At 37.5% G+C, this 26950-nt stretch overlaps 1 long non-coding RNA gene across 5 annotated transcripts in view; it reads right to left on the reverse strand.

Annotated features, from left to right (window-relative positions):
- Positions 1–26950, reverse strand: part of LOC306645058 — a 137815-nt gene that overhangs the window by 18908 nt on the left and 91957 nt on the right. For 3 of the 5 annotated variants that reach the window (XR_013759521.1, XR_013759522.1, XR_013759524.1), the window contains exons 6-7: positions 9281–9417; positions 7334–8371 (exon numbers count right to left, since the gene is read on the reverse strand). This is a non-coding gene — a long non-coding RNA (uncharacterized lncRNA). Of the gene's footprint in view, positions 1–7333; positions 8372–9280; positions 9418–26950 lie in introns of those variants that run through there. The other 2 variants (XR_013759520.1, XR_013759523.1) reach the window with 2 other exon arrangements.

Genomic DNA, 26950 nt, shown 5'->3' on the forward strand with positions numbered 1-26950 from the left:
AATTATAATTCTCTGAAAATAGAGAACTTCCTTTTAACTAGGCATCAATGAGAATTGAATCATGTGCTGACAATTGTTCCTGTCTGCTGGTTAGAACACTTTCCCACACACAAACTTTTGGCTCCAAAAATGTCAAGTCTTGTTTTCCCCCACTCAAATTCTTCTGTCAGGCACCATGGGACATGTGCATATTGCAATACAACTTCTGGCCCTGCCACACTGAGTCACAAAACAGGTCAGCAGAAAGCAGTATTTCTGGATAGCATATCCACAGAAGTGACAGTGAACCTTTTAAACATAATCCACCATATAAATACGTAGCAGCAAGCCGGGCACAGTGGCGCACGCCTGTAATCCCAGTGGCTCAGGAGACTGACGTAGGAGGTTTGAGAGTTCAAAGCCAGCCTCAGCAACTGAGAGGTGCTAAGCAACTCAGTGAGACCCTGACTCTAAATAAAATACAGAGTAAGGCTGGGGATGTGGCTCAGTGGTTGAGTGCCCCTGAGTTCAGTCCCCCCCCCCCAGTACCTCCCCTCCCCCAAAAGTGTAGCAACGAATCCCACTACTATGTATAATTATAATGCATCAATAAAATAAATATTTAAGTTCTAAAAAGGTAATACATAAGTAAATAAAACCACCAAATCCCAAATTAAATGAATCCACAACTCAACTTCCTTTAAATTCCTACTACCACTCCATCACCACTGGGTGTGAAACAGGTAGGAATTGAGTGGGAAAAGACAGCAGTCTTAAGAATTTCAGTTAGGTGATCTTACTTTTGCAACATTTGCAAAAATATGTGACCATGTTCACACATTGTTAGTGCCCCTCCCAGGCTTTGGAAGGGTATCTGCGGTGAGAGGCCCTGAAGTTAGAGATCTACCACCTTCCCAGCACACATGCCTCTGTACTAATTAAAAACAAAAGAACTGATGCATAGAAAAGGAAAACACAACTATTAACAACATTTATATTTAGGCAATATAACTGTGATAGATTTTATTTTTTTTCTGGCTACTTCTCTATATTACCAAATTTTCTTTAAATGACCATCTTTTGCTTTATCCTTAAAATAATCACATTATTTTAAGTGAAATTTCTTCTGAGTTTTGCTGTTCCATGGGTGGTAATCTTTTGATTTACTTTTATCTGGATAAAGACCATGAAAGATGTTTTAGTTCCTAAGAAATCTCAACCTTTTGATAAAGTGTTGTTTCCAAGCCTTGTGTATTATTTATTCATAAATAATAACTAATCAACCATCTCTTCCATAAAACACTACATAGTTACACATATAAAATTGTAATGCTTATAATTTAATTGATAAACAGTAATACACAATGAATACAATGCCACAGATTGCCATAATTTTCACTAATTATTAAATAAATACATATGCAAAATTTTCTCCTCTGATATATCTGTAAAATGTTTATAAGAAGCAAAAGTGCCCTCAAGGTTTCTTTCATGAAACATGATCAAATTCATGTCAAACTACATATGCAAGGACCTTCTTGGATGAATACAAGAATAATTTATTTGTGCTTACAATGAATTTTAGGATCTTTTTGCTTAAATAGTGTAAAAATGCTGCATGTTCCCATCATGAATATATTAATGAAACCTCCAAGTGTGTACATATGGTCATCAGTAGTCAAGGAGTTTAGAGAAAATTTATCAAACTAATATTACACAGAACATTCTTTCAAAGGTTTTGTAGATATGGTGTGAAAATATTCCTTCTCAAAATATTTGGTAAACATTGAATTAAATAAGGTGTATGTGTGTTACAGAAAGACTTTGTAGCCTTTTTATTAACTACTGGGTTACTGAATTTAAGGGGTAAATAAGTATGATAAATTGCTCTAAATGAGCATTTTGTGGATCATCATTTGAAAAAAATGTTAACTTAGATTCTGATGTTTATTCCTGTATGTATATTCTGAAGTGTGTTATATAGAATCACTGAAAATACTTGTCATCTGTCAACATTGAAAACTAAACAAAACATTGCTACTGGGAAACAGTTTACCTTTGCTTGAAGGCAAATTCCATATTTATATTTTTAGCATAATTCAATTTGGAACATTGATTGCAACATAGAAAACAACTAGGGTAGACACTGTGGAGACCTGGGGCAGAGGGGAGTTTTTGGAAGAGAATTACTAAAATATTCAAAATATAACTGTAAGTTCACAAATATATTTAATTAAATGCATGTCTACTAATTATCTACCTCTTTCAAGTAAAGAACAAAACTTTGAAAAGGAAAACAGAAAAGAAAGAATATCACACTTATTTTTCTCCAAGTTTTTGCTAGAAATGTACAACTCGATGCAGTAAACACTGTTCCTAGTCTACCACTTTGCTAAATAGCACAGAATATTGTCAACAACATCAACTTAATGTTCAGGAAAACATTATGACATTCTCAAAGGAAAAAAAGAAGAAACATTTATCATTTCATCACAACTATGAAAGTAATACAGTGACGAGGAAGACATGAGGTCCAAAGTATATTAGATTGCAAGACTTAATGGGATAGCAAAAACAAGACATGTAAAAATGGGAGGTGCCTGGTTAGCAGAGCAGTCTTGAGAGGCAAACAAATATCAGATGGAAGTAGCAGAGATATCAGACTTCCAATGAAAAAAGATGCTGCACATTGAAAGACGGAACACATGCAAGTGCCCACAGTAATGTCTTTGCAATCCACTTAAAATCTTCTAAAGTGGTTCCTCCACTATGAATTGGCCCTGGCTTGCTGAAGAGACTTGTTTCCTTCTAAGACAATAGATTCTTTTTTTAAAATCTTTTTCTATTGTTTGAGGAAACTGTTTCTTGTGAAACTGTATCTTCTATAAAAATGCAAATAAAATACAAATAAAATGTTTTTAAAAAGTATATATTATTTTCAAAATAACATTTCTGGAGTAGGAGCCATTCATCTCCATAGGTGGCAGATAAAATGACTTATGGACAGACTATCTATCATCTGCCTTGAGATCTGCTCTCTCCAGAAGCTGTTGACTGTCTGGAAACTGTTCAAATACAAGACCTCAAGTTCTTGGCCACTGTTGACTTGCTAGATACTTTTTTTTTTTTTTTTTATTCTTTGAACTTTGAAAATACAGTTTCAAAATTATCACCCATAATTGAAATAAAAGTAGCAATGTCCTATTTTAAATGATGTTCATACAATGTAATCCAGTGATGTGTGGAGACAATTGTATCTTTCCCAACCCCACATTTAGTGGTACAGTGCTGTCAATATAAGGATAGCTTGAATTAGCCATGGTGGAAGTGGAAGTATTCACATTACAAAATCCACAAACTCTACAAACCAAGGCTTTACCTTTCAGAGAACAGATTGTTAAACATTTACCAGCAAAATCCTGGTAACACCACTTAATGTTCTGCAATTATTTTGATTGTTACTAGCTTCTATTAAAATATTAAGCTGTTCTGATGCTTCTACCTAGATTCGCACTTAGAATATAACATGAAGGAATAAAGTTATGCTAAAAGGTCTGGACTCTCTTCAGAGTTCTGTTAGATGGAATGGTCTTGTCTAAGACCACTGTACAATCTAGTGCAAGGAATATCGAACTGGTATGACCAGAGTCCAATATCAGCAATGCTGGCTATCAGTGCAGGCACAAGGCCAGGGAAAACTCTGCATTGATACATAAAAGCCAGGTGTTTTGGGCAAGAATTCAAAAACTGCCAACAGTAAATTCCCACAACATGTCAATCATAGTTGTAAGTATCAACTATTAGTAACCCTTAATAATTTACTTTGTAAAATTACTGGTAAACAGAGCCACTGTGCAGAGGGATTCTGCTTGTGTGCTCAAAGATATCCGTTGAAGGTTTAAGCAGGAACTGAAATGCAATCTGACCTCCACTTGCAAGCTGCAGGACTGAAGCTACCTGGCATCTTGTTATAATTTTTACAAAGGTGTGTTATGTTCTAAGGGCAATCCTGATGGAAAAGAGCTCTGCACTGTAAATAAAAAATAAAGAGCTATAGAATTGGGAGTATACACAACCTTTTGCCACATACCATAGACAAGGTGATCCTATAAGATCATATCAGTGAGTGACACTGTAGCCATCTTAGTTGGTGTAAGTACATCTTATGATATTTCCATAATGACAAAATCATCTAATAACACATTTGCACTTTTTAACCAGGAGACTTCTGTTGAAATCCCTAGTTGCTACTTGGGATACTTTAAAAACTATTCTAGAGAATTCCACCCAGCACAGCACTGCTACTTTAAACACTGACACAGTTCTGCTTCATCAAATACACAGTAATTATAGATTAAAAAAACAAAAGTAAAAAGAAGCCACAGATGCCAACACAAGATAAAAATGTCTATGGGATAGAAACATAAGAGAAATAAATAAAAATGGTGATCAGATGTGGAGCCCTGGCAAGGGAGTGGGCAATAAGGGGAAGCTGATATGGGAAGTAAGAAATGGATGGACAGAGAGAGAAAGAGAGAGAGAGAGAGAGAGAGTAGATCTGCAGACACTGATGTGTGAACAGTAAGACAGTGCAAAAGGTACATCAAAACTTTACACTAAATATCAAAAAGGGGGATAGGCACTGAATTGATCCAGTACACAGGAGTTTGTACCATCTCTAGCGAGAGGATAGAAATGCTGTGTAACTTTCCATATTATTAGAAACCCGTATTATTAAATATGTATCTTCAAATGCTAATGGTAACCACTAAAAGATAAACATAATCTTCCTGCTTGCAAACCAGCAGAGGAATGGAAAAGGAATATGGAAAAGTTTATCCATTTCCATCTATCAGGAGACAGGAAAAAAGAAAAAAAGGAACAAAATAAAAGACAATGAAACAGCACAAAATGAGATGGCAAAAAAATTAAAAAATAAAAATAAATCCAGCCTCAGCAATGCACACAATTAAATTCTCTATTAAAAGACAGCATTTGCCTGAATGCAGTAATATTTTAAAAATCTGTGCTGGTTACAGAATGCATGCCTAAAACAAAATCACATCGAAAGGCATAAAATGAGATAATCAGGAAACAAATATGTATCAGGCAAACATCTAACCAAAACAAGGCTGGTATACCAAAATTTGGATTAATAAATAGAAATTAAGGGGGAAAACACTAAGCATTCCACTGAGAGACTAACAGGATAACCTAAAATACATATAATTGACAACATAGCCTAAAATCACAACTAATAAAATGACAAGAATTGGCAAATAACATAATCATGAAGGGTGATTCTAACATCTTCTGACAGATTAAGCAGACCAACTTAGTCAAAATAAAAAATAAAAAGAGTTGAGAATGTATGTAGTTCAGTTGTAGAGCACCTCTGGGCTCAATCTCTCCTATCACCAAAATTTTAAAAAGAAAACTTGCTTCGAGAATAGGAAGTAAAGAGGGGACCAAGCACTCTAAGCACTATACACATGAATTCCAGGGCTAACACTTGCCTGATGAGTGTCGAACAAGTCATTTAACCTCTCCAAACTCCAGTTTCTTGACATGTTTCAGGTTATAATATCTGTGTCAAAACACTGTCATGCAGATTAAATGAAGAAATATCTGTAGAAAACACCTAGTACAGTATTTGGCAGAAACTCAATACTAGTTCCAGTCCTTTTATATAATGTGTGTTCAATAAATATCAATTGAAGTAATAAATGAATATCAAGGAGTAAATATGCATCCTTTTGCAAAAGGAAATATAAAATAGGATTTAATTAATCAACAAGGCCCTATTTTAAATAAAGATGAGAAAAAATGACACATTCTATGTTTTTAATTATACTCTGATTCAAAAAGAAAAAAAAAGATTTTGTCTGGGCCCATGGAAAATCTGATGCCACATCCTGGTTGTCCCTTTCGAGCTAATTTTATAATACATTTCAATCATGAGATCACTTTGTCCAAAGACAAGAGACTTGCCTTGTGAAAGAAGAAAAGTTTAGAGAACAATGTTGTCTTAAGACACCTGCAGGACAGAGAAGAGCAAGCTGCAGGACCAATTTTGGTTGAGGACAACCAAATTCAGTGAGTATAAATCAACTAGATATTAGGGAGAATTTCCTGCAACAAGGATTGCCTTGCCATTACATCAGGCAGAGATTTGTGTGATCTCCTTCCAAGTGCAATATTTCCAGACGTCCTGAACTTGACACAGGCTGCAGGGCAAGCTGAGATCCACCCAGCTTGCTGCCATGACAGTTAACGAGGTGTGTGCAGCCATGTGGCAGGTAGACAGCCTCCACTGCTCTCTCTGCTCTTGTTGGCTACACTCCCTAGAAGGCTTTCAACATGTGTGCAAGCCAATTATCTGTTTGGTTGCTTCATTTCTGTGGGAATCAGAAGAAAGGTTTTCTGCTCTCTTTATTTTTTTCATGAGCACAAATGACATTTTCAATTTAATTGTTGTGTAGAGCAAGATGTTTCCAGCGCCAACATCAAAACTTTGGTCAAAAAAGAAAACTTTCCCAAATCTTAGAGAATGATGACACTGGCCACAGGCTGACAATAACAAGATGGACAGTTCAAGAATTCAGCATTACTGGGTAAACAACATATGGTTCATTAGCTATCAATGGTGGCCAACCTCAATCTGACCTGAAAATATACAACATGTTGGGTTTTTTTAATGCCACTGAAAACACAAAACATATATTTAAAAAAAGACTTCATTTGGAGGGAAAACATAGAACTGACCAGATTAGTCCTTTATGAAATTCAACTTCAGGTACATATTAAGTAAATGCTTTTATATTCTCAATGTGAAGGTCATCTTCATAAGCTTAAGATCAAATGCGGAACTGAAAGGGAAAATTTGACATATTTAAATATATAAAACTCTAAACCATACATAAAGTAAAAGATAAATAGTAAATAGAATAAACAGGTTTTTAAAATTTTTTAGTTGCAGATAGACACAATATCTTTATTTTATTTGTTTATTTTTATGTGGTGCTGAGGATAGAACCCAGTGCCTCACATGTGTTAGGCAAGCTCTGTACCACTGAGCTACAACTCCAGCCCCAAATAAACAGTTTTGACATCTATGGCAGTTCACATTTTTTATTCATGAAAAGCACTTACAACCAAAAATAACTGTAGAATATTGATACTATGTGCTAATAAATATATGACTAATATCTTGTCACATCCCAAGTACAACTTTAGTAGTAAACAAGGAAATGCAAATTAAGAAAAGAAATATTTTATAATTTTTATTTTTATTTTGTTCATCACATTGGTAAAAATTTTAGTGAATACCCATAATGTTATTACAGCCATTGTGGTAAGAAAGTGCTAATTTTCCCCACTTTTTCACCAGGCTGATGAGACCACAATTTTTGATGGAGAGGGGAATGGAAATTAGCATAGTACATTAAAATTCTTAAGAACTGGCATATTCTTTGATCAAAGAATTTCATCTCCAAGAATTTATCCTAAGGAAATAATAAAACATGAGTACATCAGTGTACCTTCAATAATCCCAGGCATGTTTATAGTAGTGATAAATCAGACAACCTAGGTGTCATTCAGTTGTGGAACTTTAAAATAAATTGAAAAACATACACAATAAGGCGCTTTGTAATGATTAAAAATGAAAATGTAGAAATCTATCTATTGACATGGGAGAATGTCCATATTACATTAAGTTAAAACACAGGTAAAGAAGATTTGTTTAATTTGGTACATTTTTTTCCAAAAGTTTAATCTTGAATCTATATAGATATGCCTGTAAACCCATGAGGGAAAGTCTAAGGGATACACAGTGAAATTTTCATATCCATTTTCTCTTAGTAGTACAATTACAGAGAATTTTCACTTTCTTCTTTATATTTTTTGTTTATCTGTTTTTGTTTTTGTTTTTGTTTTACAATGAACATGTTTTACTGTAGAAATCAGAAAAATCATATGGTAATTTATACTGGCAGAAATAAAAACAAGAAAGCTGGAGTTTAATTAGGCAAAAAAAATTCTAAATTTTGAAACATCTGGGTTTTGCTACTAAATTTATTCAGCACATGAACTTTCCTAAGAAGTATTTTTTAATTTTCAATTGGCATATTGTAATTGTGCATATTTATGGAGTACAGTGTGGCACCTGAATCCATAGATACAACAGGTAATGATGAGATTGGGAACTTCAAATTTTAAACACCTCTTAGAGTACCTCATGTAGCTCAGAAATTTGTTTTTCCCTTTTTCTTTTTCACTGAGCAGCAGCTCTGTGCAGACATTCACTTGCTCATTCAGTCTCGAGAGCAGTCTTTGATGCAGATGTCAAGTTGTGTGTTCAAATCCCAGCCCTGTCACTATAGCTGCATGGCTGCAGGCAAAAAAAAAAAAAAAAAAAAAAAAAAAGTGTTTCCGTCTTTCTGATCTGTTAAATAAAAGTGATTAAAAAATAGTACAGTTGATTAGTTCCAGGACCACCACCCTCATCCCCTCCCACAGATAGCCAAATCCCCAAATCCCCAGATGCTTAACCCCCCAATATAAAATGACTTAGAATTTGCATATTACTCACTCATATACTTTGTCACATCCTTCCATATACTTTAAGTCATCTCTAGATTACTTATTGTATAATTACTAATACAATGTAAATACTATGGAAATAGTTGTTATACTATATTGTTTAGGGAATGATGACAAGAAAAAAGTCTATATGCATTTAGAACAGATGCAATTTTTAAAAAAATTTTAATCCGTGGCTGATTGAATCCAAGGATGCAGAACTGAAGGATATGGAGGGCCAATTCCACCTTCCTTAGTAGCTTGTTGCCAGACAGTATATATGAAGCACGTAGAACAGTATTAGCTACTATAAGCACTTAGCATTTAGAACATAGGAAGTGCTCTTGGCTTGTTATGTTATCATTCCCCATCTGGCTTAGAGTCTCCCTGCTTCCCTAAAAGGAGCTGTTTTAAGGCTTCAGAGTGGCCACATCCACCTATTAGCTTTGAATGATTGCAGAAGCCCTACTCTAAGGGGAAGTGCTCAAGGGGCGTTGCTCTCCTGGTTCTTACCCCTCCTCCCCTCACCTACTTGTTCTTAGCACTAAATGTAAATATCCACCTTCTACCTGGTCATTTAATAACATGCAGATTACAGGCTGTTAAGCTGGCAGAGTCAGAGCTGAAAACCACAGCCGCCTGCCTTCCTAAACCTACCATTTACCTTTGACCCCTGATAACAAGTAAAGACCAACTAGACCTACAAGTAAAGACTTACCAGGTCACTAGAGATGAATGCTCATGTATGAGATGGCTTCTAGCACACATGTGGCTTGTGCTAATGATTGTTCTATGTGGCACTTTAATGTTAAATCTTGCAGGAGGCATGCTTAAGGAATTATCAAAGATTCTTGCCTTTTGAAAAAATATATAGAATATGTAGAAGATATAAAGTTGGATCCGCAAAAGAGGTCAAAAACAGTTTGTTTTGAAAGGAAGGCATACCACACATTCTGCCTACCTTTCACTGAGAACAGTAACTTATACCTGCTTATCTTTTCTGATCATTACCTATTTATCCTCCACAAGGTCCTATTTTGAAAACACTGACCCTAGATATTTTACATGTTGTAGATTAGACTCCAAAAAAGATTTTGATTTGTTTCATGTTTCTAAAAAGTTGATAAAACTTACTGATTGCTGAGGGGTGGGGAAATCTAGTTTAACTCAATTATACTAACACCAAGTAGTTTTTATGGGCAATTATTCTATCATAGTGCCCACAGCTTCTGAAACAAAATTCAGGACATGTGGTTTGATAGTTAGGAGTCTAATTATCAGGACAGGATAGCTAGCAAACCAGAAAATCCAGGTCATATGCAAGTCATTAACTATGTATAATGAGTGATAGGTGTGAATAATAATAATACATGGATATACAGTCTGGTTAGTATCTTTCAGCTGGCCAATGTACATGAACAGTCTTTTAGAGACGACCTAATTGAGAATCACTGTGCTGCTTTGACTTTTCTTTTCAATTGTTTATTTAATTGATGTCAACTGATCAGTTAATTTGATAAAATAATGCACATTATCCTCATACTAGATCTTTTCCAAGATAAATATAAAATTATTTTTAAATGCTCTAAATCTGCTAAAAGATTCCTAAGACCTATGACATACATGTGTGTATGTGTGTATATATGCCATTAGCTTGACAATTGTGACTGGAAGAATATTGTGCCAATTTCTGATTGCTAAGGGATAAAATAAAATGATGACCTTCAGACTATTTTGAAATTACATGTCTATGTCAATGGAAATATGTTCTCACCCATTTCTCTAATCAGAGTCCATATTTTCAAAAGAGCAAGTGAACCTTGCCTAGATGTGAACCAGGGAACTATAACTGATAGGACCTACATCCCAGTGCTGTTTTAGAAGTTCGTTGAGTTTATATTTGTAATGGGCTTTAAAACACATAAATGCTGTGTAAATACTATTGGCAGTGTTACTTTCAGATGGAATATTAACTTTCTTTTCAATAGTCTTTTGAAAACCTTGTCAGAAGTTTTAACTAAATTTTATTTGATATATGAAGTATTTTCTACTTTTTAAATGGAAAAATCTGTGGATTAATCCTCATGGATTAAAACTTTGCAACCCATTTATCCTTCTTGATGTGGGGTTTTCTTCCTGCAACTCTATGGGTGATGGCCTGGAACCAACTCTCTGCCTAAACATGATCTGCTGTTCCCTCTTATTCTGGCCAATAAGACCCGTCAAGACATGACAAATATGCATACACCACTATACCGTGTACGTAAATATGGACTTGAGCAAACGTGAGGAATATAGGAAACCCTGAATACATTAAACATTTTAAATAAGTTTAATTAATTACAATACAAACAGGATCTCCATTGTACTAAATGAGTCATTAATTCCCCCAGATGATCTGAATAAAGTTCAAGCAACATTAAGAGAAAACAAAATCTGTTCTCAGATATGCATGGAGCAGAGGTGGATGGGGTGAGAGGAGAGGTGTAGTCAGAATGTTTCATCCTGGGAGAGAACTGTTTGAGCCTGTCTGATAAACCATCTGGGTGTGGCCTTCCAGAAAAAATCTATTCTGTGAGGGACTAAAAAGTTTTATGGGAAAGAACTTTTAAGGAAGAGACGGTGAAAACTGGCAGAAAGTTGGGCATTGTGCTACTAAGATGAGTCTCCAAACCTTAAATTGTGTCTGAATTTTACATGGGTTTGTGAATGTGTGGGTGAGGAGGAAAGTAAAAAATAAACAAATATAGTAACCAACCGTCCACAGTTTTAGTTTTCACAGTTTCAGTTACCTATGGTCAGCTGTAGTCTGAAAATATTAAATGGAAAATTCCATAGTTAAAGAGAGAGAGAGAGAGAGAGAGAGAGGGAGACAGGGCAAAAGGACAGTGGGTATAGATAATGAATGATTGGATCATGAAGATGGGGGCTGATTCAAAAGGAAATAGAACGCTAACACCTCCAGAACACTTCCCCCTCCTACTCACCTGTTGCCAAGGTCACCTGCCTCCAGGGACTTGTTCCTTCCAACAAGGAGTCATTAATGAGGACCCCCCCCGGGTGTCTCCCTTTCTGCCTTTCTGGGCACATATGGAAAATAGGGAGAGGTACCCCCTGGACACATCTCTGACTGTCCTTTTGGTCATGTAGGCAAGATAAGAAGAGGAGGGGACATGAGAAGAAAGGAAACCTGAAACCTATAAAAGGAGCAAGACACCCCCACTCCCTCAGGGATCAGCTCTGTAACTCCTCCTCTCCAGAGGAGTCTCTCTTTCAGTTCTATCCTTTAAATAAAACTTTTTGCTCTTGTCTCAGGTGTTGGGAAACAGGACCCAATCCACATGCACATAACTTTTATTACAGTATGTTAAAATTTTTCTTTTGTGATTATTAATACCTTAATATGCCTGATATATAAATTAAAATTTATCCTAAGTATATATGTATAAGAAAATCATAGTACATATAGGGTTCAATACTATAAATGGTTTCAGGCACCACTGGGTATTTTGGATCATATTCCCCCATGGATAATGGAGACTACTGTACTGCAAACACTATTCCATCAAATTGTGCGATACTGAGACAAGAAATTCAGAGTTTGTGTTAGCCAACTTGTCATCATTCTAACCAGAATACCTGACAAGTTAGAGGAAGAAAAGTTTATAGTTTAAACTTTAAAAGTTTAAAAGTTTCAGAGGTTCAGTCCTTTGTCAGCCATCACCATTCCTGTGGGTTCAAGGTGAGGGAGAACATCATGATGGAAGGAAAAGCTGCTCAGTTACAGACAGCCAGGAAGCACAGAGAAAGAGTGAGGACTCAGAAACAAGATATAGTCCCCAAAGGCATACCCCCATGACCTTCTTTCTCCAACCATGCCCCATTTGCCTACATTTACCACCCAGTAGTCCATTCAAAGTATCAATCCATCCAATGGCATAATCCACGGATTAGGTTATAGCTCTCATCTTTCAATCTTTTCCCAAAAGCCCTACCTTTGAACTTTACTGGGAATCTGTCGCTGGCTCTTTGCGGTACAAAAATCCGTGGATATTTGTCACCGCTTGCAGCAACAAGTTGCACGGGTCTTAGGGGTGGTGGAGTGGAAACTGAGGCACTTCTATCTTTCTCTTTAGTGTACTGCTTTCTTGCTTGTTTGTTTATAGAGGATAGAGGAAATGAGGTTTACTTGCTTTGAGAGGAGAGAGACTTTGCTTATCAGAGAGAAAAAGACTTTGCTTAAGAGAGACCTTGAGAGAAGGACAGGCTTTGCTTAGAGCTTAGAAGAAGAGAGACTTGCTACGCCTCACTTAAGGTCTGCTGCTTACTGGTGTGTCCTGCATCCTGTGAACTAAGGGTGTGTCTACCTAAGGTGCCCTAGTGATGCGTCTCAGTTCTCCGTTCTGTGATCTGCCTTCCGCCGCTGCCCCTAGTCGCTGCTGCTGCAAGTGTGTCTGCTTTTTTTCTACTAGCTGCCGCACGTGTTTCCTTTCTTCTGGCTGCTGTTTCCTTTCTTCTGGCTGCTGTTCGTGTCTAGCTGCTTCCGCGTGTGTGTCTTCTTCTACTGCTTTTCTGCTAATGGCTGCTGTGTCTCTGTCTCACTCTGCCTACGCTTATATCACCTCCAGGAGGAGGACAGCAGGGCCACGCCTCTTACGCAAAGATTAGGCGAGAAGCTCAGAGCAGGCAATTAGTGTTCGAGAACACATGCGCATACATTGTGTGCGTGGACGAGAAAATCACCTGAGTGTGCTTATGTCAATTAACCTCCTCGCTGTCGATGTGATCAACATGGCACAGCCCCCAACAGGAATCATGCTTTCAAAATATGAGCTTTGGAGGGATTATTCCAAAGCCAAACCATAACACAGTCGATGCTTCCCTAAAAATTTGGTAAAAGGACGCTGGAACCCCTTTCCTACTTGACAGAAGAAGTTGGACCAAGTAGGCCAAGTTGCCTACTTGGGCAACTTGAGGCATCTGAACCAGGGACAGAGTAGCTTCTGTCAGGAACAGGGAAGAACCAGATTGCAGCCTGTGATGTGCAAGCTCAATTAGCAGGAATAGGCAGAAAGGACACAGAAAAGTAGCCATGTCCTGCAGATGGGCCTGAAAGAATAGGACTCATGAGAATATTCAAGAGACAATGCCGTTAAGTTCTGTCAGTGGATGAAAATCCTGCTTCATCCAGCAGAGCAATGGCCAGAAGAGGATGGTAAGAAAGTCAGTGAACTTCAAGATAGAACAATGGACATTATCAAGTTTGAGGAGAAAAAGAAAAGAAGAATGAAGAAAAGTGAACATACACATGTAATACACCGAACATGCAATATAACCTTCCATTAAAAACCTGCGTGTAAATAGTTTATGCACTGAGCGTGGTTTTGAAAGTCAATAGAATTTTCAAAATAAAATCACCCATTACTATTTCACAGAACTTTTTGAATAAATAATAACATTCCACAAATATATTTGTCCAGTGCCTGCCCTCTGCCAATTATTCAGTTAAGGTGAACATGACAGAGAGATCAAATTCCAAAGAGTGGGGCCAGGGCAGATCACAGGTGTGTTGACCTGCCTTCATATGCCCTGGGTTTAAAGCTTTACTGTCACTGTCTTGAAATTCTTAATGTTTTAACAAGAGTCCTGCATTTTCATCTTGCACCAGGGCCTTACAAGTCGTGTAGACAGTTCATGGGGCACACAAGTTATATGATAAAAACAGAAAACAAAGACAGAGATAAACATTAGGATCCCTAAGCCAGGGTATCTGACCCAGCCTGGGGGACAGGGCTGGGTGGGATAGGGTGAGACAGAATGGGACTTGAGTTCTGGGAACTTTTTCCTGGAATGATTCTTTAGAATCGTTGAAGAGCAATAGGAATTTGCCAAAACTCTCTTCGATTCTCTTTATTTTGAAAATTCATGCACTGAATGTATGAATATGTAATAATGAATCCCACTCGATGAATAACTATAATACACCAATAAAATTTTTAAGAAAAAGAAAATTCATGCACAGGCAGTTTAGCTGTTTTAAAGGTAAAACACATGTCCATGTACATTTGCATAGTTTTGTGGATAAAAATTATCCCGAACTTGAAAACAAGGCAAAAAGATCTTTAGCCCTTATGGTCCTTCTAGAGCATTTCCTTACAAGACCATCCAAGTATCATCTAACTCTGAGTTTCTAGAACAGGGTCAGAAAGAGGTCAGGCCTCTTTCTGTAGAGGCCAGATAGTAAATAGTTTGGGCTTTGCAAACCAGATGACCTCTGCTGCAACGTCTCAATTCTGCCATACTAGCACAGAAGTAGCCATAGATGACATATAAATGAATAGATGTGGCTGTGTTCCTCAGCCATGCAGAGCAGGCTACTGACCAGAACTCTAGTTAACCAACCTTACTCAAAGGCATATAACTTGGACTCCCCATTTACTATTGAGAAAGTCTCACAATGGGCAAAAGCCAGATTGGAATGTCCTTCCCCTAATTCCCCTAAGATGTAGGTAGGACTTTTCTAAAGTCATAGAAAAACAAAAGCAAAAAAGCATATCTCCTCCAGAGGATATCCTGTGACTCTGATCCATTTGCAAGTGGGTAGTCATGCCTCAGAGACGGATACAGAGGGCAGAGGAAGAAGAAAGTAGGGTTGTGAATGTCTACTGTAGGCCAGTCCACTGGCTGGTGTTTATAATGACTGTTTTAGTCAGTTTTTTCATGACTGTGACCAAAAGACCTGACAAGAATAATTAGAGAAGGAAAAGTTTATTTGTGGTCTCAAAGGTCTCAGTCCATAGAAGGCAAGCCCTATTTCTTGGGGCCTGAAGTGGTGGAAGTACATGGTGGAGGAAAGTGGAGAGGGCTCTGTTCAACAAGGACAAAATATATACCCCAAAGGTACACCCACAAGGACCTACCTCCTCCACCTACACCCTACCTACCTATAGTTATAACTCAGTTGATCCCTATCAGGCTATTAATGAGCTGATTGGGTTAAGACTCAACCATTTCACCTCTAAACCTTCTTGCATTGTCTCACACATGAGTTTTTAGGGGACATTTATGTAAACCATTACAGACTCCTCACTGGAAGGAGAGTGAAATGCAAGGATTTTATAACATGTGGTGATATAAGCTAGAGGTGTCAACTACTTTGGACAATAAAGGCAGAGCCAGGAATAGAAGAGTCAGGGAAGAAACAAGCTGTTGATGGTTTCCCCATTCCTTCCCCTTACACTTCAACCATTAAACCCCAAAATACACTCAGACACATTTGATTTCTATAAAAAAAAGGAAGTCTAATAATAAATGAATTGAAAGGAAGAAATTAAACCATTTTGGTAGCATATTCACTAATTGTTCTCATTTTGTATTGTCTCCATAGCTTTATGATGTGATCACTTTTAACCAATAGGTAAACAAAAATAAATAAAAGAAAAAGGCATTTCACATTTGATACTTCCTGAGGGGATTATTTTAAATCAGAAAGTCCCAACCATTGCTCCTTACTTTAAATTTCCCTCCCCCAAAGTCATCTCACAAATATAAAATAAGGCTGTCACTTCTTAATTATTTTGTTCCAGATTTGTTACAACCCAGCTTGCTTGCCCTACTTAAAATGTTCCTTTTCTGGGTGTTTCCACAAGCTTATTTGCAAGTGTTCCTCTCAACTGACAGCACAATAGTCAAGAAACTTGAAATGGTGACAAAAGTGAGTTGAAAATGTAAAATTGCAGTATCCTAACAGGAAAAAGTCAATTATATCCATTCTGATGATTTGTTAAAGGTCATTTGTCTTTGAAAAAGTTATCTTTTTTAAAAAAATTATATAATATATTATATGTGACAAACTAGAAGGGGATTTTAAAATATTCTATTTACATATGTTCACATATATTATGTATTTTATGTATATGATGTGTATGAATAATATTGGCCATTGACTTTTGCACCTTCTTGTTTAACTAACCACAACTTGAGAATATTAAAAAATGAATCTGTACTCAACTGGTACAGACCTTTTTCATATTATTCTTCTCTATACAATACAGCATAATAATTATTTACATTGCACTTACATTTTATTGGTATTATAAATGATATAGAGAGAATTTAAAATATACAAGAGTACATCCATAGATTATGGCTAATACTACTCCATTTTATATAAGAGACTCGAGCATTCATGGATTTGGGTATCTGTGAGGAAGGAAGTCCTGGAACTAATTCTCCACAGATACCAGGGAACAACTGTAATATTAATCTCAATCCTCTACATCATGCAAGTTTTTTTTTTTTTTTTTCCCCCTCACAGTTTGAATAATACCCATTGCTCTTAGCCAGTGAGCTAAAGTGACAGATCCTGCTGACACTTTTGGCCAGCGGTAATTAATGGCCCATACTCTTAGTTCTCCCAGTCAGAGACCACTCTCTCCTGCTATCCTGAATTATATGTATTCTATCAGACACGTGTTTTACTTTAATGGATCTCTCTTTATTCCACGTTTTTCTATTCTGATGAAGGATGTTTACCCATTTTGGCTGATAAAAGTTTTGCAGGTCATCAAAGATATGAAAATGCAAATTTTATGTCAACTTAAGGAGACTTCAAGAAAATGATCTTGAAAACAGAGTCCCAAGACTCATTAAGGTCTTACCAACCTTTCTCCTATTTAGCCAAAACCAAAGTTTAACTTTTAATATAAAAGCAAAGCCACAAAAGACTGCAAGAAGATGAGCATGTCCAAATCACAAACTCTCAGTACTGGATCAAAGTAGGAAAAATTTCTTCTCATTGCAGAGACTGCAAAGAAAGGCAGCTGCAACTGAAAATGATAATTCTAACATGAAAGAGTCTATGTATTTGAAATCACAGAATTTTCCCTTGATCAGTTCAATCTGATTACCAAATTCCCACAACTTATGCACATTGCATTCTGTGATTGCAACCACACTACTTGCCACACTTTTGCTGGATAAAATTTTTTTAGCATGATGTGTACACTGGGCTTGCTCAAATAAGATAATCTATAATTGTGTTTTCCTAATTTTTTTTAGTATAATTGAATTTGGATTTCAGACCACAATTTAGTTTTAGATATGTGCACATACTAACAAGTCACCAAATTTAAAGAAATAAATATTACTTTTCTCTTTCTAATTGCTTGTTTAGCACTTTTCTTACACCAAGTAGAGTTTGCACAGAAAAAAATATACATATGTATTAAAATGCACACAAAAAATACTTAACAAAGAGCCTGGATTATAATTCACCAGGTTTTCTTTGTCCCCTTTGGATGAGGAACACAAGACAACACCATTTACTTCTAAACTAGACCAGATCATCCAGCACAACCTGACTTTTAAGATTGAACATCCTGCTCATTTGGATAGTTTTTCAAGGTCATCAACACCATCCCCTTTGGCAAAACCCTTTTTATGACCTCACCCATGGATTTCCTCTGAAACACTCGACATTTTTTGAGTCTCCCCTCTCCACGTGCTTCCCTGACTGCAATATTCTGACTCCCTTCCAACATCTCTGCCTGCTCTTGATCAGGTCTTCATGTGAATCTCCTTGTATTTGTGTCTTAAATCCAGATCCTCCCTGAGACAGAGTATATTAATGGCCCTATTATTCACCTTAGCATTTCCCCATACTCTTTGCCATGTGACTTTGAAGTTCCCCAACATTATTAAATCATAATACTAAAAAGGAGTGAGACAAGAAAGGAATAAAAGCCCATATAATAATGTATTATGGAAGTTTAACTGGGAACCACTGGATGGATTCTGCAAAACTTCTTGATGCACTTATCCCAGAACTGTCCACCTGAGCAGAGGGCAACTAGAGCATTTGTCCACCTCCTTTGAGGGCTCCTCCTAGGAGTATTGACCTCCCTTCTCTTCCAGGCTGTGTTCACATGCAGGTTGGATGGTTTGCATGACATCAAAGAAAATCCGGACATATGCTTGAAGGGGAATATTGCCAAGCTTACCTACCAGTACGCATCCCCTGAAACTGCAAATGAAATAAGAGATAGGACAAGGAGATGTGATGCAAGACACAAGATGGTTCTGCTACAAGGAGAGAGCCAAACACTGCTTGCCAAAAATTCACACATTATGCAGCACAGATATCCTTGGAACTGCTTAAAATTTTAAATTTGATTTTAAGTAACAATTCTGTCCTACTTCTAAACCACTTCCTAATCCAAACTATGTATTTCCTGTTCAGCACTTAGGCTTATGGAGTTTACCTAAAAGGGCTATCTTACTGAGGGTACAGGGCATGGTTTCCTCTGTGGCTAGAGACCAAGTTGCTCCTCCTAAGAGGATAGATGACTACCAAATCAGCAGGAAACAAGTTAGAAAATGGAGTTCTCAAAGGGTCCCAAAAAGAGTCAGAGGCAGGAAATGTGGCTCTAGGCCACTGGCAGATGGGAAGGAATTTGCCAGGTTGGGAAGGAATTTGCCAAGTTGATCAGAAGGTCACTCTAGGTGAAGTTACATGGTAGTCAGAGGTGTGTTTCATTTTCATAGAGAGTCTTGATTTATTAAAACTCCATCAAGGAATTTCAAGAAATTTTTCAGACTTATGAAAATCCAAGATCCAAATTCTCAAAGGAAGAAATATGAATGACCAACAAATATATGGAAAAAATATTCAACATCTTTAACAATTAGGGAAATACAAAACTACACTGAGATTTCATCTCACTCCACTTAGAATGGCAGCCATCAGGAAAGCAAATAATAAATGCTGGAAAGGATGTGGAGAAAAGGAACACTTTTCCTTTTTTATATTTTTTATACTTAACACAACTACCATGGAAACCAGTATGGAGTTTCCTCAAGAAACTAGGAATGGAACAACCATGCGACCCAGCTATACCACCCCTCAGTACTTTTCCTAAAAATTTTAAGTCATAGTGACATGTTCATACCCATGTTTATAGCAGCACAGCACAATAGCCAAACTATGGTCCATCAATGGATGAATGGATAAAGAAAATATGATATATACACACAATGGAGTTTTAATTGACTGTAAAGAAGAATGAAATTAAGTTATTTGCAGGAAAATAGATGGAACCTGAGCGCATATATATATTTCACTTTATATATATAAAGTGAAATAAGTCAAACTCAGAAAGTCAAGTGTTCATATTTTTCCTCATATGTAGACGCTAGAAAGAAAAAGGGGGGAAAGGGAATGGGGAGGATCTATGAAAATTGAAGAGACACCAGTAGAGCAGATGAAGCAGACCAGGAGAAGGGAAGAGGGGAGACAAAGGGGAAGTAATGGGGAATTAAATTTACCAAATTGTGTTATTACATTGTATGCATGTACAAACATGTAGCAATGAATTCCACTATTATGGATAATGGAGAGTCCAGAAGACAATGATCAGAGTTTTAAAGCATGGGTGGTCAGTATTTGGCCCCTTGTTATGGCCCTGTTATGTACAGTTACTGGGGAAGGGCAAGACAGGTCTCCCAAGCTGTTCCAAGACTCCTCCGTGGAAAAGAGCCCGTCTGAGGGACACATACACTCTCAGCAACCAGGAAGAGTACACAGGCCAGCTAAGCAGATGCAGAGCTGGGTTTTCCTAGAAGCTCACTGTTGTCAGGCTTCATGTTCTTGCCCCAGGCACCCCAGACCCTTCTTCTGCTGCAAGGTCTTGGTGAATGAGCTCCCAAAGAGGCAAGTAAACTGCCCTTCTCTTTCTCCAGTGAAACAATTTGCCTCTCTCTCTCCCTTTCCCAGGTTTTGGAGTTCCTTTCTTCCACCCAGAGGTTGTGACCCTCTTCTCTCCCACCTCTTTCCATCAAGATTCAAAGATGTTTATTTTTATGGGTTTGTTCAAAACAGAAGCTTCTGTCCTTTGCTCAGATCCTGGATGTAGTGACTGCTTTTCTTGTTAGTCTGTTTAGCATAGAAGTTCATTGGTTCCTTCTTACCCATATTGTCCAATACCTTCCCTTGTCCAAACCTTAGGTGTTTTAAATGAGGCAAGAGTTGAAATCAAGCATGAGAGAAATCAAGCATGACAGAAGTTTCCTTTGGTCCATCAATCTTCTCTATTGAGTCCTCTCTCTGATGTCTCACTGACATTCCTTCTTATTTCCAAGGAAGTTTTAACTAATCTGGAAACCTGTCAAACTGAATGGCATCAGGATCCAAAGGTGGGGAGGGCATTTCATATTTTTTTAGTCACCTTTTTACTGCTGTGTCTAAAAGACCCAAAAAGAACAATTTTAAGGAGGAAAAGTTTATTTGGGGGCTTATGGTTTCAGATGTCTTAATTCATATAAGGCTGACTATATTCCTCAGAGCTCAAAGTGAGGCAGAATAGCATGGCAGAAAAGTGTGGCAGAGGGAAATAGCTCACATAATGATCAGAAAGCAGAGGGAGAGACTACACTCACCAGATACAAAATATATACCCCAAAGGCACACTCCCAATGACCCACCTTCACCAGCCACTATGGTCCCACCTTCATTTATCACTCACTCAATTAATGGCATGAGGGGAATAATTCACTGTTTGGGTTAAGGCTTTCATAACCCAATCATTTCTCCTCTGAACCTTCTTGCATTGTCTCACATATGAGTTTTTGGGGGACACATCACACCCAAACCACAACACATGTCATACAGAATCCTAGCTTGTTGAAATTTTGTAAAGAAAAAAAAGTCTAAGAAGAGCCCATGTGCAACATTCTTTCAGCCACTTTTTAGCACTCATTCAGTCTCACCGAAACAGATTAAATGGAAAAAACTTTCCCCAATATTTTTGTTTCTTAAGCAGAATGGAAAATAGTTATTTTGCACCCTTTTGATCCACCATGTCTCAAGAGCATCACATGGTTGACTCTTCATTCATCTTCCAAATAAAATGCCACATTCTCAGGGAGTCCTTCCTTGACCACCAATCAAACATAGCTACCCACTTACTCTTCATCACATTACCCTATGTTAATGCAATATTCATTTATCAAGATCTGAAATTGACCCTGTTTGTTATTCACTACTACTTTTCTGTTGTTCTCCATCTCCCATGGAACAGAATCTCTATAACCCTGACTGTTTTCAGTGATTCAGGAATCACTAGGACTGTTTCCAATTTTCCATTTCTCTCATCCACATGTGTAAGATTACATGACCCTGCTCCAATTAAGTTTAGCATAGCCATGTGATTTTTTTTTAATCACATAAAACGTTGACCAAAGTACTCTGTATCACTTCCAGGAGGAACCAGTGTACAATTTGTCACATAAAGATGAAGTGGTTATGGAAGTAAATTTCATGATGGACTGAGTTACTGACTCCATCAGTCTAGTTACTGACTGAAAACAATGAACAGAGCCCCCAGCTCATTTTTACTGGACTTAGAGTGTGAATAAGAAATAAACCTGTTGTGTTAAGTCAATGAACTTGGAGGGTTATTTGTTAATGAAGCACACTGTAGCTATCCTGACTCTGTTAGTTTATTATTGCCGCTGTAACAAATTACAACATACTTAGTGGTTTAAAACATCCCAAATCAATCATCTTATAGTTCTGGAGGTCATAAATCTAAAATAAATCTTAGAGAGTTAAAATCAAAGTGTTGGTAGGTCTATGCCTCTTTCGGAATTACTAGAGAAGAATCCGTTTCCTTTCTTCACCAGATTTGGAGGCTATCTCCAGTCTTTACCTAGTGGGCCGTTCCTCCCTCTTCAAAGCACATCACTTCAACCTCTGCTTCCATCATCACAACTCCTTCTTTCTGACTCTGTTCCTCCTTCTTTCATCTTATGATTCATTCTTATGATTATATTGGGTTCACCTAGAAAATCTATGATAATATCTTCAATCTTGAGATTCTTAATTATATTTTCAAAGTCCCTATTCCCAATGAGCGTTTTAGATCCAGCAGACCTACAGGGGACCTTGGAAGATGCTTCTTTAGTAAATCATAGAAAAATCAAAAGCTGGATAGAATTAGTACTTTTGCCTGTTTTTTTCTAGCTACTTCACAGCCCTGTCAGTTGAACATGAACAAAGCAATGAGTGAGATGATCATGAATAACAAGTCACAACAAGGGAAAACATATTTTAATATGAATAAATACCTTTTACATTTGCCAGAAAACCAAATAAAGTGGCACATAAGCCACATCTCTGGAAATCAGAAACAGGATAGAGGAGAAATAAATCATAAGACTGAGATTTTAACACAGCCTTCTGGGGCTAGACTGTAGTGGTCTTAGGGTCAGAAAACAGTGCCTTTAAATTGAGTTCTATTACCTAATTAGTATTTTCCAAGATGATTTCTTATTACCTTGCATTCTTTGACAAAGTTTGTCAGGCTACGTCAGCTGACCAAAAGAGTATAGGGAGGAAAGACTGGACTTTAAAAAGGGGCCTGTGAACCATTGGAGCTGAGTAGGGTGGGTGCAGTAGACTGGGAACAAGACAGACGAAACTAGGGAGCAAATGCCAGCTCATTCTACACCCTCACCTTTTGGAAAGTACCTTTCTAAAATACTTCTCAACAGAAACCATGGCCCATCTGGAGATGATAAGAGCTGACCTCTTTGAACAATGGTCTGTCCCCTTACTACCTGTCACAGTTAATAGATTCTTGACTCTAGGTGGGTCTGTTTGATGATATTCTCCGGAAGACCATGTGATTTCTAGCTAATGCTGGTGTCAGCACCCTCTAAAGTTTGTCACTAACATAATCATGGAAATAGCCACTGACCCTCTGTGGCCAGACAACAATATTGACTAGTAAAATGACAACCAGTTTCCTTTAGTGAACTTCCCTGGGTAAACAGTCAATGAGATCGGAAAATGTTTAAGGCAACTAATTATTTCAGTGCTGTCCATTTTGGTGTTGTTTCACCATTAATTACAAGCACTACAAAAACTAAGAACATCAGAAAGCATAAAGATTCATACATGCAAACTAACACACAGGCCAAAGAGTAAGGATGTTTCTGAAGCACCTTTGACAATGTCCTTCTTGGATCACTCCTTGACTTCACTTTCTCTCAGCAAATTATGACTTTGGGCTGCACTGTGGTTTTTACATCTATTTGCCAGGAGTCATGCAGTTACTCTCTTGCTAATTATTTCCATTCTTTTTATGTGAATGCTATGATAAATTTAAGATGGACACACACATTTTTTTTTTTTTTTTTTACTATCTCTGCCCTTGAGAGGTAGAGCCCAATTCTCCTCTCCTCGAAACTAGACTGAACTATTTGACTTGCTTGACTAACAGAATGTGGTGAAGGTTCTGGAACTTCTGAGAATAGATTCTAACAACTTGGAATGTTCTCTAAGGAGCTATTACGGTTTGGATATGAGCTATCCCCCAAAAGCTGTCAGTCAGTGCAGGATATAGGAGGCGAAATGATTGGATTGTGAGAGCTTAGCTTAACCAGTCCATTCTAGTTTCAGTGGACTAACTGGGTGTTAACTGTAGGCAGGAGGGATGTGGCTGGAGGAGATGGTCACAGGGGTATACCCTGAAAGAATTCCTCTTTCTCTCTCTTCTCTCTCTCTCTCTCTCTCTCTCTCTCTCTCTCTCTCTCTCCCTCTCTCCCTCTCTCTCTCCTCTCTCCTGTTTGCTATGAATGGAGCAATGCTCCTCCACCACACCCTTCCACCATGATGTTCTATCTCATCTTGGGCCCAGAGCAATGGAGTTGGCCCACCATGGACTAAACCTCTGAAACCATTAGCCAAATTAAATTTTTCCTCTTCTAAGTTGTTCTCATTGGGCATTTTGGTCATAACAATGAAAAGATGACTAACACAAAGCCTTGTGCCATAATGTAAAATGTCCATTACACTAAGGCTGTCTTACCAGTGAGACCTTTTGAAGATATTCTGGCAGACACACCCAACTGAACCCTTCCTTCTAGCTATGACTGCCAGGTGCCTGACTTGTGAGTGAAGTTTTCTCAGAACCTGTAAACTATCCCAATATTACCAAGTAACTTTTTTCAATGGCACACAGAGGGGGATAATGGGTTCAATGTTCCCATTAACATCTTCACAATAATTTTCTACAAAAAGAACATGTAACCTTTATATACGCTTTCCTTCACCAACATTGCATAGGGTCATTTGAAAATCAAGTCTAAAGACTGACCACAATACAATTAAGACAGAAATCAGCAACTAGAAGATAGTCTGTGTGGCCAAAATAATGTGAACTTTAGGGAATTAAATAAGATTTCTCATGTGTCTAATATTTAGATCACTACTCAGCACATCATAAACACTCAACAAAAGCTAGCTACTATTGGTATTAAAGACATATACAATTTTCAAACTCAGTTTTAACTCAGCAGGTGATAAGTAATGCTACTTTTCTGAGTTTGAAATCTTACAGTCAAAATGCTAAGAAATGTAATCTTTTCCTAAATCTATGCACCTTCATCAGAAAAATAGGTAATGTTTCTGCCAGACTTTTTGAAATATTATACATAATATGAGTGTCCCCTTGTGAAATCCTCCTGGAAACCACTAATACAGACTCAGTCCTTTATCTACGCATGAAGAAATCAAGTTTCAAAACAAGTTTGTCCTAGACCTCAATCAAGGTAGACCCAGGACCCATGACTCCTAACTTCCCATCCAAGACTGTCCATTCATGCTACCTTCCTTGAACCAAATCAGCTTGTTGGTTTTTAGGAAACAAAGAAGGAATTAAAAAAAAAAAAAAAGATGCTCTAGTACCCTGAGGTTCTGTCTTAGAGAGATGATGACAGAGCATAGAAATAGACTTTGTACTTTACTTTTACAATGTACCAGGTCAGGAACTCAGAATATATCTTTCAGGAGCTTTAAGAACATCCCACAAGAATTCTTCAAGCTGTGCCTTTGGACATCCAGAAAATCCTTGAGGCCTGGGTCTCCTATGAACATATCTTATTACAGAATATTTAAAATATTAAAAGAAAGAAAATATTAATTGGCATCTTATACAGGTCATATATTAGGCTCTAGATTTAGGCACTGTGCCAACATATTTTTATCCTCTAACTGTAAGACTTTTTTTCTGAAACATTCAGATTTGTATGTTTATTTAAAGGAACATTCGTATGATATGTGAAGATGAGATTTTCACCCCAAATCAACCCTCAAATAAACGAGATAATTTTTATGTCGTCCTTTTTCCTGGTATTCTAGTTCTTACAAATTCTCTCATATTAAGACGGTACTTTTTTTCATTCCCTAATACCTAAAAAAGTATTTGAATACTGTGAAAGAGCAGTCTTACATACAGAGACTAGAGTACATGAGTGACGGGAGATCAGGTCAAGCAGGGCTGATAAGTAAAAAGGGAAATGAACATACAAAAGGGAATTGAATTGTTTGCTTTTCCCTGTCATTGAATAATACTACGAGAGCCCACAAAGTGGGCCCAGTTCCCACTGGTTTAGGAACAGAACAGCAATTACCAAAGTGATCGTGTTCACAGTACACCTCCACCCCAGTCTACTACAGAAAGAGGCAGAACCCAAAGATAAAGGCCTGGGTGCCACAAGGTGGTCCAGGGTCTGCGTAGAGAAGCAAGAGTCAGTGCCAGCAGGCCCAGGCAGGATTCAGGTGAGCATGTCCCAAGGTAGGAACTCTAATTCATCTGCAACCTTTCTGTGAGCACCCCAGCCCCCAGACTCTCCTGATTTCCAAAGTTCCAATGGAATTGAACTCCAGAAACCAATTGTGAGACTTACGCTGGTGGTGTGTTGCCAAACTGAGGACCCAGGTGTGTGTGAGGTAAGGGTCAAAAACCATTTTAAATGAGGCTATTTCACATAAAAATCAAAATTTCTTCCTCAGAAAGTTCAGAAGATGGAAAAAGACATTACCTTCATCTGCTGGAGCTGAGCTTCTACACTTGCCTCTGTTTTTTAGCACTTCCTATTGGTTTTGTTTTAAATGTCTTTATTAGTGCATTATCATTATACATAGTAGTGGGGTTAACTTTGACATATTCATACATGCATATAGTTTGCTCCATTTCAATCCCTAGTACTTCTGGTCTCCCTCCTCTCCTCCCTCCCCCTGATCTCCTTCCTCTACTTCCTGGGCTTCCTTCTATTTATTTATTTTTTTAATTGGTACTTTGTAGATATACATAAAAGTAGAATTCATTGTGGCATATTCATACATGCACATGGCACAATTTGGTCAATTTCATTCTGTAGTTCTTCCCCTTTCCCATTTCTTCTCCCTTTCCCTTCCTCTACTCCACTGTTCTCCCTTCTATTTTCATGGAATTTCCTCTTCTTTTTTTAATTCCCTATTTATCTACAGTGTCCGCATATGAGAGAAAATATTCCACCTTTGACTTTCTGAGTCTGGCTTATTTCA

Source organism: Sciurus vulgaris (genome assembly GCF_902686455.1).
Source record: "Sciurus vulgaris genome assembly, chromosome: 15".
Classification (NCBI taxonomy): Eukaryota; Metazoa; Chordata; class Mammalia; order Rodentia; family Sciuridae; genus Sciurus; species Sciurus vulgaris.